The 17,384-nt window shown below is 32.7% G+C and overlaps 1 protein-coding gene across 7 annotated transcripts in view; it reads left to right on the top strand.

Annotated features, from left to right (window-relative positions):
* Nucleotides 1-1,328: 1,328 nt before the first annotated feature.
* The window catches only part of LOC139098344 (inactive dipeptidyl peptidase 10), a 122,101-nt gene continuing 106,045 nt past the window's right edge, over nucleotides 1,329-17,384 (top strand). For 4 of the 7 annotated variants that reach the window (XM_070650511.1, XM_070650506.1, XM_070650512.1 and 1 more), the window contains exons 1-2: nucleotides 1,342-1,522; nucleotides 13,493-13,893. The gene's annotated coding sequence lies outside the window, so the exon portion shown is untranslated. The other 3 variants (XM_070650507.1, XM_070650508.1, XM_070650509.1) reach the window with 3 other exon arrangements.

Below are 17,384 nucleotides of genomic sequence, written 5' to 3'. Positions count from 1 at the left end.
TATCAATTAACTTTTACAAAATTGTCTTTCTAAGATCGAAGTCAGCAAGGGTCTGGCGATTCCCTACCACACTCCACTCCATAAAAAGCTACATTTAGCCCCTGTATGACCCTTGGATGCAAAGACTTCCCGAACAAAATAAATTGCGTTTAAATATCCAGAACTAATGCGAAAAATTTTAAATCATCTCTGAATATCTGGAATTATCCAGTCACACAGTTCTCTACAGCATACTAAGTTGTGATAAGTTTACATTTAAATCTAAGGAAATCATTTCTCTAAAATTAATTGATTCGTATAGATTTGTATCAAATAAAGTTGAAGGTTTCACGCAAATTCAAGTTTATTGAGGAACTGTTCTATAAATAAATGCATTATTTTTATTTTAAGCACGTGTTTACGTCTTCTATGTGCTGATGGATATGCAGTGTGAATGAGAATATAATTATTCAGCCTATAATAAACATTTGCAGTTGAATTTGAGCATGAACACTTGTTGCTGGATCTTGAAGTTGAGGTTTGGCAGGTCTGTAGCTCATAATGACGATGACGACAGAATGTCACTGAAAAATCTTCAAGATACAGTCACAAAGCAGGCTCTTTAAATTCAAATTGTCCTAATAATTTCCCCTAAAAATAACAATAAAATTAACCCCTTTTTTGGCATGTTTTTCTCTAAAAAAAGCATAGACATAAAGAACAATGATGTTAAAAGAAACACGTTTCAGCAGAGAGGCAAAAAAGGCAGCATAAAAGTAGTAAGCACAAAAGTTTTTCCATACCAAAAAAATATTCACAAATATCAGTAAATGTAAAGTTTTTTCGTGAGAGGAATAACTGCGAATGCTAAAGAGAAAAATTGTGCGCAGCATCAATTCTCACGGCACTACCTGCTCAAATTTTTTGTGTTGTCACCTCGTTCCAGTACAATATATATATTTCCATAATTTGAGATAACTGTTGCTTTGCATGAAAAAAAATTCTAGGAATTTTAAATTCAAATAAATTTTTGTTGGATGTCCTCGAAAAAATTTCTCATCACTTCCGCGGCTATACATGCATAATTTTGTCCTTAATATGGAAATAAGTCACAATTTGAATATTTCATCTCATCATGCCTATTTTGTTGATAAGTATCAGCAATCATGTGGTGGTGGATAAGAAGCAACAAATTCATTTCCAGCGCAGCTCCCTTTCCAATAACTCTCATGTCTCTCACTTGCGCGAATTATTTTTCATTGGAAAGTCTTAATGAAAATCTTCTCACAATTTTTGCTGTGTGTCTTTAAGTCCATCCAAACAACAAAATTTTTTCTTTTGCTAAAACGGAACAGTTGGGAATCGTTCTTCGCTCAAAGTAGTCGCTTTGAATCTATAACGGTTGTGGACGTGAATCTGTGCAGAAAATAATACAAAAAAAAAAGAAAAAAATACAATTGGGAAAGGAATAAAAGTGAGAGGAATTGAAATTTAAAAAATTTTGTGAATCAACAATTATTTTTTTTAAGTATATCCAAAAAAGGTGTGCATTAATAAGAATCATAATATCTTAGTGACCAAGCAGTCAATCGCATGTGTGTGACAAAAAAAGGAATTAAAAAAAATAATCAAAAAAAATTTGAAAAAAAGGGAGTTGTAAAGGCAGTAAGCAGCAACTCCGTATGTATTGGAGAGAGTATAAAAAAAAAGGAAGCTGCCTTACTGATACTGCTTTAGGGACGCAAAAAATATTTTTTCCTTTTTCTTTTTTTTTCCCCCGAAAATAAAAAAGAAGGAAATTATTTTTCATTTTGTGACTTATCAAGTTCCTTTTTTTTTAAAAAAGTCATTTTTGGGTGCTGAAAAAATTTTTTTGTGAAAGTGAAAAAAAGCTCGTCTTACTCATTCATGGAGTCTCTCATATATATGCTTACGTATACGTAGTAAAAAGGGCTTCACATCTACCTGATATTATTCTCTATCTCACTCACTCTCTCTCTCTCTCTCACTTCCATCTATCTCACTCATTCAACATTATCTCAAATATAAAATATATACAACGAGTTGACAATTATTTGAGTTTTTTTGGAATGAATGTTTCTTGAATGGCATCCATTTCGGGAGGGGGTTGTGGATAAATGACGTCAGATGGTGAAATTGGATTTTATGGCTTTAACACTGCTTTAAATAATGAAAATTTTGGAAATTCCGTAGTGGAAAAATTTGAGAAATTGTTTTTGGTGGAAGAGTTTATTTGTGGATTAATGGAGGTACATCATAAGTGATTCATGCTGAAATTTTGGATTATTTTGATTCCTTAACCTCTAAAGTCATCAAATTTTCAATTTAGAAAATTTTGTGTAGTGTTTTAAAATGTCAGATCTCGAAAAATATAGTATAACATTTCAAAAAGTCAACCATGTTCAATGTCATCATATTAAAGTAGTGCTGGACAACCAGCATGCTGTTGGAAAGTGAAAAATTTCAAGGCTTTCTTTCTTTAATCTTCTCAGATTTGAATTGGAAAAGTTCACAAATAAATTCCTGAAATTTCAAATTAAATGTTACTGATTTGAATGTTTTAAAGTCAGAAAAGGGGACAGTTCACATATTACGTAACGTTGTCAAAGAAATTTGAAATTTTGTCACGTCAAACTGTTTGAAAATTGTTTTTCAAGGTGATTTTGATATGGACGGAGGATCAAAATGTCGATTATTGCGTTACGTAATAAGTGAACAGTCCCCAATGAAATTTCTAATGTTCATGTCACATTTACTTCCCTCAAAATAATAAGTGAAGCTCTGTATGCTTTCATACAACAGGACCTGTTTGCCTTTAATCTCCATACCCGATCGGTAAATGCCGTGAATAGCTTTAATTGCCCTTAAAATGTGTCAAAATCAGCTCGTGGTGTCCTCATCATGTCGTCAAGGAAAGCTTCGTATCTTACCTCTAATATGGTGACGTAGCGGTGCCCTATCAAACACGTTGTACTGTTTGTGACAGTGAAAAACAGATTTACAATATTAGTGAGCCATGCTGTCTAAAAACTTTTGTTGGATATTATGTACCGTTACAAAAATTTCCAAACCTTAGATGTGCCATTCCACAAAAAAGAATCCCTATTCTTCTATTAAAGCATATCTTACGTTCTAAATGCTCATAAAAGCGTTCAACATTCACAATTTCCTATCCATTCAACCTTCTATAGGAATAAATTTTTCCATGTCAATTCTGACACTTGAGTCCTTGATGACATTGGTTTTGAAAAGAATGAAAGACGAACAATTCACAAGAAGAAAAGCACAGAAAAAAAGTCAATGTTAAATGACATAACTCCATCATGTTATTATTTAATTTATCATCTAAAGGATTTGATTTATAGAAGTGAAATGATTTTAAAGTTTGAAAGTGCTTGGAAGACTGTTTTTGGATGTAATTTTGTAGTTGTGGATGTTTATTGCTCAAACTTCAAAAATTGATTGAATATTTGTAAGAAAAAGGACAGCCAACTATGACGAAACATTTCAATTCAAATCTAAAATGTCCGTTACAACAAAAAAAAGTGACAATCCTGACAACAATTAAAGCATTAAGAGTGTTAACAGCAGTCGACTGCATTCACCATGTTTTGGTTGTCATCACATGAAAGTCATGCTCCCTGCTAAGGTGTCAAAGGGTGTCTTTTGTAGTTTAGCAGCATGAAAAATGGCTTTAAAAAATAATTTTTTAACCTTTAAAAAATCCAAACCTTTTTCACATCCTGCTCTTTAAAGAGCAGTTTGAGGAAGTTTGGTCGTCAGCAACTTTAAATTTATTCATCCACGTGTGGATAATCTCGTGTAAATGTGATGAAAAATTCATGGATTTATGCCATAATTTTTTAAAATAATAATGTTTTAGTTCATGACACATGTGCTTATTGTGCTGGCTGTATATCAGTGATACATGGCATCTCTTAGTTGGGGTCTGAAGCTGGATTTAGGCGCTGACTGTTCTTTGTCAACTTTAGCTATTCAGATCTGAACGATCCAGAGCTTTGAGTTATATGCGTCTTAGGTCTAATTGACTGTTTAAAGAGTGAGGGTTCACCAAGTCACCGTGCTCAAAGCTAGATATACAGCTTAAAGTGGGATCCTGAAAATACTCCTTTTGATGCAGAGTTGCAAAACAGTCAAATCGTACAATTTCTTAAAAATGTGAATTCTTAATCGTACAAAATCATATAAATTACCAAGAAATTGTACGGTTTTGCCTGTGACAGGCGCCTGTTCTTCAATTCTGTTTTTATGACATTACTGCCTGGTAGCCTAGAAATGGAGGAATGGAGGCAGTAAGCAGCATTTCCAGTGCATGTGATTTGAAAAAAGTCATGTGAAAAATTGTCCATGCTGAGTCTCGAACCCATAACTGCATGATTGATATTGCAATAATAATTTTGTCCCGAAGTACGTAACCACTACGTCACCGAGCCACTTCGACTCTCCTTTGCAACTTTGGCAATTACCAATATTAAATGCTTCAATGTCTCTATCAATAGTAATCTATCAATAGTCTCTATCTCCCTCCAAGACTTACTTACGTCCTTCGCTGGTCCTACAGATCAATTGTGATCATTCTAAGACAGCCACCCAAAATGACAATCATCGAACCAAATTTCAATCCATAAAATACCGTTAAATACACCAAAACCAAAAAAAGCTTCTTTTTATTGCCATTTCAACTAGATTTTATTAGCTTCATTTCCATTCATTATATTTTTTTGTTCTCGTCTTGCGTTTTTATTTCTTATTTTTTTATTCAAAAACGAGTGACAATGGAAACATAATTTTCTGTCAGTTTTTCTTTTTTGTTGCTCGTTCACTCTCCATATTTCTTTTTATACTTATTTCTCCAACATTTTGCTAAATTTATACTTCTTTTTTTAAAAATATATATATTGTAAGTTTTAATCGATTTTTTTTTTGTTCTTAGCTGTGCGCTTTTTCACACGCACATATATAAACTTTTTTTTATCAGGAAAATGAAAAAGGAAAGCTTTTTGGCATTCCACGCTCATGCCATGACTGTGATTGTGATTACTTAATTCTTCTTCCACTATGGTCATCGCTTATAGGCCCGCTTGATGTGGAGGAGATACGCACAAAAAAAAGGATAGCAATTTAACATTCGCATATCATTCGTTTATGGCTTCTAGTCGGTGTCTATCTATGTCCTTGAGGTGATTTTAAGCGGAATTATTGAAAATCGGTCATTTAGTTACTGGGCGGAAATGGACGGAAAGCTTGCGGAAGTTACACAATCTTTGATGATTTATCAATTTTTCAAATATTTTTAAAATCGTTGACTTTTCCAAAAAAATTCAAATGTATATTGACCGTTAATTTTTTAAAAATTCTAAAACCGTTAAAATTTTAAATATTTTCAGCCCGTAATTTTCAAATATTTTCGGACCGTTTAATTTTCAAATATTTATAAATCATTGATTTTTCAAAGAAAATTTCAAATATTTTTAGACCGTTAATTTTTCAAATATTTTTTGACCGTTTAATTTGCAAATCTTTTATGACGGTTAATTTTGTGAAAACAATTTAATCAATAATTTTTCAAATATTATAAAACCGTTAAATGTTCAAACATGCTTCAACTTTTGCTTTTCATTCAAATCCTCATTAACCTCAAAAATTCCCATTCTAACCTAAAAAAATCACATAAAAACTCTTCCAAGGACACATTAAAATAATACATTTCTATATATGTGGATTGTAGAAAAAGTCGCGCGCGCTCACCCCAAAAAACCCCTTTTTCGACTTGCCGAAGAAAAAAAAAGCAGCAGGAGCGAAGGAAAAGCATAGAAAAAAAATTTTAATGGTGTTTTTAGCTTCTCTTTTGTTACAAACATACACCTGAAGCGATATAATGAAATATATACATATATAATATAAAATTTAAATGCGAACAGTTTGAGGTAGATGAAATGCTAGCATTAAATGACCATGATTTTCTTTCGTTCCTTTCCTTTTTTTTGTTTCGTTGTCGTCGTCGCATTTTCGAATGTAGATTTCTTTTTTCCATCATCATCATCAAATGCGTCACGTTCTTTTTTTTGCTTCCTCTTCTTTTGCCATTCGCCTTTTTTTCAATTTCCAAAAAAGCTGAAACCCGCGTGCGAATTGTCAGGAACATTATACCTCATAGAACTTAATGAATTCACTTAAATTTTTAATCATAATTGTTGAGTGCCTTCACAAAAGAGTTTTGAGGTTCAGCTGCCTTTACAATAAAATTTTGATATTCAGGCGCCTTCACACTAGAATTTTTGACATTCAGGTGCCTTCACACTAGAAATATTGAGGTTCAGGTGCCTTCACAATAAAATTTTGATATTCAGGTGCCTTCACACTAAAATTTTTGACATTCAGGTACCTTCACACTAGAATTTTTGATATTCAGGTGCCTTCACACTAGAATTTTTGACATTCAGGTGCCTTCACACTAGAAATATTGAGGTTCAGGTGCCTTCACACTAGAAATATTGAGGATCAGGTGCCTTCACAATAAAATTTTGATATTCAGGTGCCTTCACACTAGAATTTTTAACATTCAGGTGCCTTCACACTAGAATTTTTGACATTCAGGTGCCTTCACACTAGAATTTTTGACATTCAGGTGCCTTCACACTAGAATTTTTGACATTCAGGTGCTTTCACACTAGAAATATTGAAGTTCAGTTGCTTTCTTTTTTACTCCTGTTCAAAATACTCTTCATGACTGGGAAGATGATGAACATGACGAAATTTTCTTGGAATTATTTTTTTCCTCCCCCGTAGGTGATGTTTTCCTGAGATTAGATGTATATTAATGGCATGTGAATGAACCTTTTTTATATATATTTTTCTTGTCAAAATATGGCTTATTTTTGAGGTATGATGGGTGGAATGGGATGCTTGTTATTTTCAAAAAAACATTATATGTTGTTCTTTGAACTAAAAAGGAAATGTTTATTTTAGATCTTTTGGGAGTGGCTCGGGTGGCATTGACCGAATTTGTTTTACTTTACTGATCCTTTAATTTTTTTTGGTTTAATTTTTAGCTGAAATGAGGAAATTAAAATTTTTTACTGCTGTTTATCATATTTAATTATATTATTTTATTTAAAGGGCTGTTTTGGAATTCCAGGCTAGTAATGATTAATTTACTTACTTCCTTGACTGGGGCGCATGGAGGCCCATTGTCACATTTAGAAAACGTCCCTAGACAGCTCTATCTTTCGATAACTTCAATTCAGGAACTTTTCTTTTTTTGAGATTCATTTACTGTCTTTTATGGTACCTTAAGTTGGTTAACGCTGGCTAGGTGACAATACCGATTGCATTACTGTCTTTTACTATCAATTAAAATTTATCAAGATTATTTTGTGACATGCAAAGGTTGAGCCAAAACGGTTCAGTGGCTCAGTGGTTTCGTGCTTTGAAATTCAATCATTCCACACCGACCCAGCAGCCATGGGTTCGAGACTCGGTATGAGAAATGGCAGTTGAATACTCGCGGCTTTAATGTTAATAAATGAGCTCTAGTGGTATCTTATAAAGTCCGTTGCGTCAAATCTTCATCATTTGTGTCACTCGAATACAAACAGACTAAACACAACAACAATTCCATCTCTAAATCCTGAAAATCAAAATAAATTAATTCAAAATCACTACCAGGGTACACATCGTCATAAAAATCAACATATACACATAAATAAATTTAATATTCGCAAATTTCCTATTGGAGGTGGTACGACGATGAAAAAAAAAAACTTTTTATATCGATGCTCAAAAAAAGTAAATCAAGAAGAAGAAGAAAATACTTAATTGCTTAATAAAATTATTAAATCGCAATTTTGAACAGCTAAATGAGAAAATAAGAGAGTGAAAAATGTGTATGAGAGAGGCGTAGATAGATGGCAAATAGATTGTGCTTAATGAGGAGAACTCGAGAAGAAAAATTATTTTTGTGCGAGGAAAATTAAGAGAAAAAAAATGTGAAAATCGGAAGAAAAAATTTATTTAAAATTGGATTTTTCATAATGAAAATTGCATAAGTTCCATGTCAGTTCTATTTTAGAGACTGAAATGAGTTTGAACTATAATAAATAAAACGGCAATGTCAACATGCAGCAAGTTAAATTATGTTGTTTTGGCAATGTTGGGGTTGTTTATAAGTGATGTCTTTCATAAATTTGAGTTTTGGAATTCCTTAACTACTGCTTCTTCCGCGTGTTCTTCTATCTACAGCATGTTCATTAGGGCATCGCTACATAACAGTATTAACTGTCCTAAAGTTGCACTGACGCCACTGTGATGATTGATTTCGACCAATTTAAAGCTCAAAATTCGGTTGCCTCCATTGTGCCACTCGGATTTGACACAAAATTCCTCTAAAAACTGTATACATTCATATAAAGTTTTAGAAACTGGTTCCTCTTTCTGGTGGACCAATTATGATCTGGCTTAGTAAATGTCTAGTTCTACCTTGTGTATAGGCATCTAAAGGTGTACTTAGAGGACTAATTATCATCAAAATAATTATTATCAAGCATTAGTCGTCCATATAACTTAACATTCTGAGCGGTATGCTGCGGCAAATTTCGCTTGAGCTATAAGAAGTAGTAATGATGCTGTCAGGGTACCTTGCCGTCGATATGATAATGTAGTAATACCTTAGCGACTAAATTGTGATGCTAAAATATAGAACTAGTCAAATAAGAGCCTGCCCCCTCGATTCTAATCAACCATTAGCCTTACTTGAGATAATAACTAAAGTATATCACAAATACACCCAAGAAACGACCCACAGACTCACAAAACATTTAGACATTATCTCCAAATGACCCCCAAAAGAACATTTTCATTTTCTATTTATTTATATTGTTACACACCAAAAAAATAAGTTCAACCTTGAATTAATTATAACGTAAAGGAACAACAGAAAATAGTGAAAACAGTGTGAATAATTTAAATTCTTTTATAATATCGCAACCAGTTTGCTGTTGTGCTTGTTATTTGTCCGCGGCAATAACAGTTTCTGTGTAACATTAAAATTAATTTAAGTTTGATGATAATATTCATTCAGTAAGCTAGCTTAAAAGTGGTGAATTGCTTTATATAATGTTATAGGGGCTTATTAAGGATATGTATAGGCTGTACAAGGATGTGTACAGGCTGTAGAAGGCTTTAACTTGGGCATAGCAACTAGATTTTAGATTTTATGAGCATGACAAATTTTAAACGTGATTTTTCAGTTCCATGTGATATTTTCATAATCAAATTCGGAAAATATAGTGTCGTGTGAGTTCCAATAGTCGCTGTCTACTGACGACCGACGGAAAATGCTTTAATCTTTTACACACTGAGTTTTAAAATACATAAATCAAATTAAGTTCGTGGAAGGAATTTGAGCAAAAAAAATATTTGCTTTAAAAATGAAAAATTGGAAAGTTGAGTGGAAGTTGAATGGAAATTTTCCTCGATGTGATGTGAAGTCGTTGCCTTGAAGAATTGAAAATGTGAAAAAAATTTTGCGATTTTGTGATTTTTTTTGCAAATCGTACATGAACAAAAAATTTGCATTTAAGTTGAGTCAATTGATTATTTTTAAAAACTGAGTTAAGTGAATCGGATGTGTAGGAATTATTGTGTCAGGGAAGTAGTCAAGGATGAGGGGGTGGGGTCGAGTGAAGTCAACAGGCTCTATTTGGATGAATGTTATTAGGGCTTGTTGTAATAGACCTCACATGCCTGTCCTTATCTACTCAATTATTGAATTAGCTAGCCGTACAGATAAATCTTCATACAAAGCATCCTTCAGATGCGCTTGAAACTTGCCCTATTGCTGGCTCTCGCTTGACAATTTTCAATAGTAAATGCAATATTGTCTCTTTCAACAACTCTCTTTCATGCCTGGTCTTAAATCCCTATTTATTATATTTCTGGCTACATCCATGTCTAGTGCTAAAGACGACCAAATTAATCAAGTCGGCACTATTTTAAGAACCTAGGCTTCAGAATTTAGACCTAAGAACTATTCAAGCCTATCCACTCAGGTGTGAATATTTTAAAAGATTCAAAATAGATGCTTTAATGCTCAAAATTCCTTGTATATTCCCACAATTTAATGCACCAAAAAACTGCCACAAAAACATTCAATATTCAGCCATAAAAAAGCCTCCTTAAAGAGACCTTCTTATCATCAACCTTCATCAATGTCTACGCCTTGAAATTTTAACTTTACCTTATCAATGAAATATTAAGTACAATCATGCTGGTATACAATCACTGTTTTTACATAATATTCAATAATCATGCTAGATTCAGATCTTGATCTTTATGTTTTGCAACATAAAAATTGTACAAGGACAATATTCAAGGAGAACATGCGGTTTAATACACATCATTATAGCGCTGTGAAAGAAGAAATTGGTGCCAAAATTTTATTTACTTCCAGTTGTAGCTGTTTATGTTCGCAATTCAGTCAGTACATTAACTCTACAGCATACCAATTTTAATAATATTAAATCAAGTTTTTTTCTCTCTTTCGTACCATAATAATCATTTTGGATATATTTATCATCATAAAAATAACCCAAAAATTTCTCATGTCAGACTGACTTTACACCAGACATAAAAGAATCTCCATGTTCCATTCACTATTCATTCAGAAATAAATTTAGTTTTTCTGGGTTTTTTTGGCTATAATGATATGGCATCGCGTGGACAAGATGACTATGACGGACAGACTGACGGACAGACTGACGGACAGACTGACGGACAGACTGACGGACAGACTAACGGACAGACAGACGGACAGACTGACGAACAGATTGACGGACAGACTGACGGACAGACTGACGGACAGACTGACGGACAGACTGACGGACAGACTGACGGACAGACTGACGGACAGACTGACGGACAGACTGACGGACAGACTGACGGACAAACTAACGGACAGTCGGACAAGTGGACATATAGAAGCTTAGTTAACGTCACTTATGAACCACCTCCGGATTTGCTGTCCAAAAACTCTAAAGCGAGTTAACGATTTTGACTATAAATTTAATTCTATGGCTTCATTCTGTCATGGTCTATGGCATTTAGAAATGCCATGAATTGTATCAATTTGTGTGAACATAATGTGTACTTATATGAATGTGCTCATGACTCATGTTAAAGACTTACGACACTGTTACATGATGAAGAAGGAGGAAGGAAAAAATCAATGAAAAGATTTTTCAATGGTGAAAAAAAAAATCTGCGAAGCCTGCGTGGCATTCCGAGAATTAATCGTCCTTACATCACCGTGTAGATTTCTAATGAAACTAATTATCGCGATGGATTCTCGGTTTTTTGTAGATTTTCTCTTTTTGGGCATCATTATCATCAATTATTTTCACAATTCATTGATTTTTAGCGTTTTTTTTTCTATATTTGGAATTTTTATTGAATTCAAATAGGATCATGATGACTACGTCATATATCACATTACAATGTCTTCAAACCATTCAGGGTTGGAATTTTAATGTGATTTACTACCATCGATAAAATCCTATTAAATTTTATTGCAATTTCTGCCTTAAGCTGCCGTCAAATAAAATAATAAAAAAGAGTTCGAACTGCTCTTGAAATTCATGCATTTTCATCACACAATAGTTCTATTATCCCTGCTGACAATAAACAGCAAAAAAAAACAATAGCAAAATCAGCCATGAAATAAATGATCAATAAGCATTTAATCTTGAAGATGACATAAACATGCCTAGTAAAACTCTATTAAACACGACTCGCATGTGTGATTTATATAAGATAATGTTAATATATATGAGTTGATTGAAGTGAGATAAGTGGAACAGAATGTAGCTAAATATAGCATCATGCTGTGTAAATTAACACGTATTTTGTAAAAATCATTAAGTATTAATGGCTTTACCTTGGTGGGAATTTTGTCAGATTTTTTTATATTTGGAATGGAAATTTGAATTGCTTTGCACTTTTCAGCAAAATTTCTTGGTTTGGGAATCGAACTTGAAGTCTTTACAATTTTCTAGTCGCTCGAGATTCTGTGAATTTTGAGTTATTCTTGCATTCTATTAATCCATCCGGCGTCTATTTGGAGATTTGGCTGAATGCCAACTTATATGATTAATCTGCTCTGAACAGTTTGGAATCTCCAATATTTACTATGACTGGAACAATATTTACGGATCACTGTTTTGCAAACTTTAAAAATTTTTCAAGATTCTTTGACATGAATCAAAATTTGTACAAAAATTTAAAAAGTTCTCTTAGCATCAGTAGCGTAGTGGTTAGAATGTTGGACTACCGACTCTAACGACTCGAGTTTGATTACAGTCAAATCCTAGTCAGATTCGGTTGCTTTTTTGCTGTTTCTTGTCACACCAGATTTAAGCCAGCAAAAAATATCAGTAGCGTAGGAGTTAGAGTGCCGGGCAACCAATCTTGATGGCCCAAGTTCAATCCCAGGAAAAGTCTATTCGTTATAAGTGTGTTTTCGATAGTTTTCCAATTCTATCAATTCGGTTTGTGTATTTTTGACACAAAAATTGTTTCTATGTTCCTATTTTATGAGTATATCATAAGCCATGTAACCGTGTAGAGTTGCAAAAAAGCAAAACCGTAATTTAAGACTAGGCTGGCCATCTTTTTTACTTTAGCCGGGACGCTGCTATATTTTCTCGCTTTGCAGTTGTGCCCTGACAACATCTCAAAATGTACCAATTTTTCAAGAAGTCTTGTACTCAATACAAATTTAGGAAATTTTATCTAAAGTAATTTAACTAATTCGTTGAACAAAACTTAAAATAGCTTAAAAATAGTGCTAAACTTAGATATATACCGATTTTTTTATGAAAATTCTCTAGTCACCCTACTTATGACAAATAGTTAAAACATATCTTCAGATGTCATTGTATCAGGAACAATTAATCAAATGCACCCAGATTTAAAATTTGGTGTGGATATCATCTTAAATTAAGATGGAAAGGTTGCTGTTTGAACTTCTTAAAAAATACTTATATTATGGGATATAATGCATTGTTAAAATTGAAATACAGATATAAAAATAACGTATTTTGAATATTCATATAAATAAGAAAGATCTCATAATCTCCAAAGAGATCCAAGTTTATTTTTAACAATGTCAAAAACCTGAATGAAAATTGTCTGACAAGATTTCCCCAAAGGGCAAGTGCAGTTTTCATTTATTTTACGAAAATATTTTATATCGTTGATATTTTTATGTCGCACACAAAAAAAAAAATAGAGAAATAAGAAATAATTTCGTAGTCGATAAAAATAGACGAAAAGTCGCAATAGGTGAATCTATTATATTAATAGTCAAAATAAAATAAAAACTGAAAGTCAAAAGTCGATGGGATGCGTGAGACGAGCAAAGACATAATAACAAGAAAATAAAAATTTTTCACATTTTTCTTTCATTTCTTATCAGGATTCCAATTGTAAGGTGAAGTAAAAAGAGTGAAAAAAGCAAAAAAAAAAGTTTAAAAAAAAAAGAATTTTTCAACTTGAAACAGTTAAAAGAAAAGAAAAGCCAAGAAGGAAATGTGCAAACTGTGAATTTTCATTTGGCCTTTTATTTTTTGAATCATTTTCCAATTTTTTTATTCCTCGCTGGAGCAGCAGAAAAAGAAGTGAAAAAAAAAAGTTTTGTGAGAGCGAAGAAAAAAAAAAAAAATAAAAAATTTTTGAAGAAAAAAAGAGAAAAAAAAATTTTTTTTGTACAAAAAAGAAATAAAAAAAAAAGAAAAAGTTGAAGTAAGAAAAAGATGAAACAAATTGAGGCTATGTGTGGATTATCAGCAGAGAAAATTCATCATGGAGTGATTTCTGGTAAATGTATTTCAATTGTGTAAATATTAATATAGCAAAAATCGATTACATACAAGCAAAGTGGCCACTTTAAATGCCGTTAACTTGTCTTTTGGGATTAATTAAATATTGTTCCATCTCATATGGAATTTATGTGGAGGATATGATGAGGCGATTATTGTTTTTTTGAGGAGAAATATTGAGGTTGTTTATTTTAAGTTGAAGTTATGAGAAAAGAAAATTTTGGTTGGGGGATGTTTAATTAGTGAAGTTTGATTATTTTTCTTGTGGATTCATTTGAATTTCTACTTGATCTAAGCCAGTGGCGCACAACCTTTTTATTTTTTGCGGAACTCTTTTTCAGTAAACCTCAATTGCAACCATAATGTGTACGATTCATGGCATTTTGACAGTAAACTAGAGTGCCGTGGAACACAGGTTGCGTACCACTGATCCATCCGAATTATGAATATTTGTTTGTCATTCTACATAACCTTGAATAATTTTTGATGTGAGCATTCACGTGACATTTGATTTTTTTTTTACTATTTTTAACTTTAACTTGATCAAATCTCAATCAATATTAGAATCTTGTGAGTGTGTGGGAATTATGAAAGTATTCAATATAAGTGCGCGCATTGACAAATTAATAATCTCGAAAATTTCTAGAGAAATAATGAGTTTTTCATTCGTTTTATAAAATCCAATGCTTCTGTTGTAGCATTACGTTCCTAATGTAAAGTATCATAATGAACTTGTTGTGTGCCTAAAACTAAGAAAAATTAAGTCAGATTACGAAAATACAATTGCTTAGAACTAAAGTCCTCGTGGGATACGAACTCACTCAAGGTAGGTGCTCTTACCTACTGAGCTATTGAAAGATGCCAGGGAGAATGGGACAGAGCTCACTTAAATCTTTTGGTGCTTTCTTTCATAGATAGAGAAAGTGGCTACAGCAGACAGTTCAAATCGAAAAGTACACATGCGATCCTTTTCTTTCAAGCTAATACTTGTGGACTCCCAGATAGCTACATGGTGACCACGACATGATTAGATTCTCTTTGCAGATCTCTTCAAATTTGGGACTCTTTATGAAGGACGCATTCTTAGATGAATGAGCGTGCTCCAGAGTATACTGAATCAGTATAATAGAGCATGCTTAATTTTGCAACTCCTTGTTTTTTCGTGATTATGAATGCTATACATCGCATAGTGCAACAATAGGCAACTAATCATCAATCAACCAATAAAAACCTCAAAAAATGTTCAATTGAACTACATGGCAGAACTCAATAATCTTTAATTGCATGAACAATTTATCGTGCCACCAAAACTATAAGCTAATGAATAATATTTTCCAAAATCCATAAAGCAATTCCATTAGTATCAAAACCATCATCTCAAATTATTCACTAGACAATTTTTCAAAATATTTCCTAATTCCACCAAGAATATCCGTCTTATCTCCATAAAAATAAAAAAAAGACTCTAGACAATACGAACAAGTCCCATAAAACTACATAAAAGCTCACTAAACAATAAGAAAGGAACAAAAAACTTTTTCCTTCAAAACGAATGCAATCATCATAAATTATCACCATTACAATTCATACAGAACTCATAAGAATGAATGAAAAAGGAGATCCCACAACATTCTACCACCTCGACATAATAAACATCTTTCTGCATTCATGATAAATAAATATTGCTTGAGGAAATTTTTAAGTCTAAACATAATGCTACCATACATACTATATATCCATTGAAATGTTATAATATGTTGTGTCGTTTAATGAATATCTTTCAAATACATCCATAAACATGAATTATGTCGATGAATAAAAAAATGTTTTCTCTATTTTAGTGCAATTTGTTGTAAGAAAAAATGGAAGTAGTTTGTAGTTTTTCTGTCCGTCTGGTCTGTCAACTGTGAGTCAATCTACTTATCTATTGAGTCTGCTACTAAATCACAACCCGAGCGACACAAATGAAGTAGAATCTACCACGATTTTATTAACATTAAATAGAAGTTGCTTACTTTGGCAGCCTTATGGACGCCAAACGGATGTGGTTCAAGGAACTTATCCCTTGGGTATTTTCCTAAATTCTGTCCGTTTATGAGTTAACTAGTCATCTGGTCTTTACAAGAGCTCGAAGTCGACTTGGATTTTGAATTTAAAAGTCGATCCAAGTTGACTCCGACTCCTTACAAAATTCAAGACCACTTTGAGCTGAGGTATTAGCGTCTTACATTAGATTGACATTCGATTGTCAGGCATTAGCGACATTAGATTGTCGAAAAATTCGAACATTTCAAACTCAACTTATTTTGAAGAAAAAATTTACGTTCAGGAGAAAAATAAAAGTAACGGTCAAAAAAAAAATTGAATTTTACCGAAAAAAAATAATTTTTGAAAAAAATTAACGGTCGTTTTTGAGACAGCCACACTCTGATTTGTGTATTTTTGGCTTTTACCCTTCGTTAGTTATGACATACTCAATTTTTTGAATATGATCGAAATCAGTCATCATGGTGCCGTTAGGTAAACTTCGATTTTTCCCTTTAATACTGCTACGTTCAAAAAAGAGGACTGGAATTCTGTTCTTGAGAGTTTGCTCTTTGTGTGCCTGCTAAGTATGTAGTTCAAAATGAAGTGCCAGATTGATTTATTGCCATAAATTTCAAATCTCAAGACATGCAACATCTTATCTAAGAAAATGCACTTTAAAGCCACATCCTCCAATTCTTCATAACTGTCTATTTTCATTTCTCGATTGCAACCACACATAATTCCTGAACTTTTTTTTTATTTTTCATACAGTCGTCTTGTGTATATTTTTCTTTCACATGTATGCATATACATATATGCTTCCACAACTATCAGGCCTTGTGTGACAAAAATATTTTTCTTGGATTCCGTCCAAGCCTTTCAGTTGATGTGTCATATATATGTATATATCTAGCATTATGTACATTTCATCTATATGCAAGCATTTCTTCTTGCTTGATTTTTTTCATCTTCTCTGAGAATTTTTTTCAGTTTTTTCTTCATCTCGTCCACAAATAAATATTATGCCGAACAAACATTCTCTCTTGTGTGACAATTTCTATTTGGTTCCGTTCTTCTTTCATTCTGAAAACAAACGAAAAAATTCTTTCTTCATTTTAGCTGTGACTATTCTGTGCTTACAAGGGTTAGACAGTATGCAATTGAAATTCAATTGATTGGAGTTGGTGAGGTTGACGGGTAGAAGGGATTAATTGAAAATGTCGCCAGATCAAATCTTCATCAAAAGGTTTTTGTGGTCAAAATCAATTGAATTTGGAGTGAAATGTTGGAATAATGCAGGAATTTAAGTGCAGTTTCTGATTTTAGTTACTTACTTCTCATAACAGAGAAAGAGACATGCTTTTGAGTGCTTGCTCACCGTAAGTATACTAGATGCTCTTGAGCATTGTTCTAAGCTTACTCTATTCTTGAGAGCATGCTGATAGGGTTCGCTGCACATAC

The sequence above is a fragment of the Chironomus tepperi genome, unplaced genomic scaffold (genome assembly GCF_022539635.2).
Source record: "Chironomus tepperi strain 1889 unplaced genomic scaffold, CSIRO-AGI_Ctep_v1 contig_445, whole genome shotgun sequence".
In the NCBI taxonomy this organism is placed as follows: Eukaryota; Metazoa; Arthropoda; class Insecta; order Diptera; family Chironomidae; genus Chironomus; species Chironomus tepperi.
This window is presented reverse-complemented; position numbering and strand designations above follow the sequence as displayed.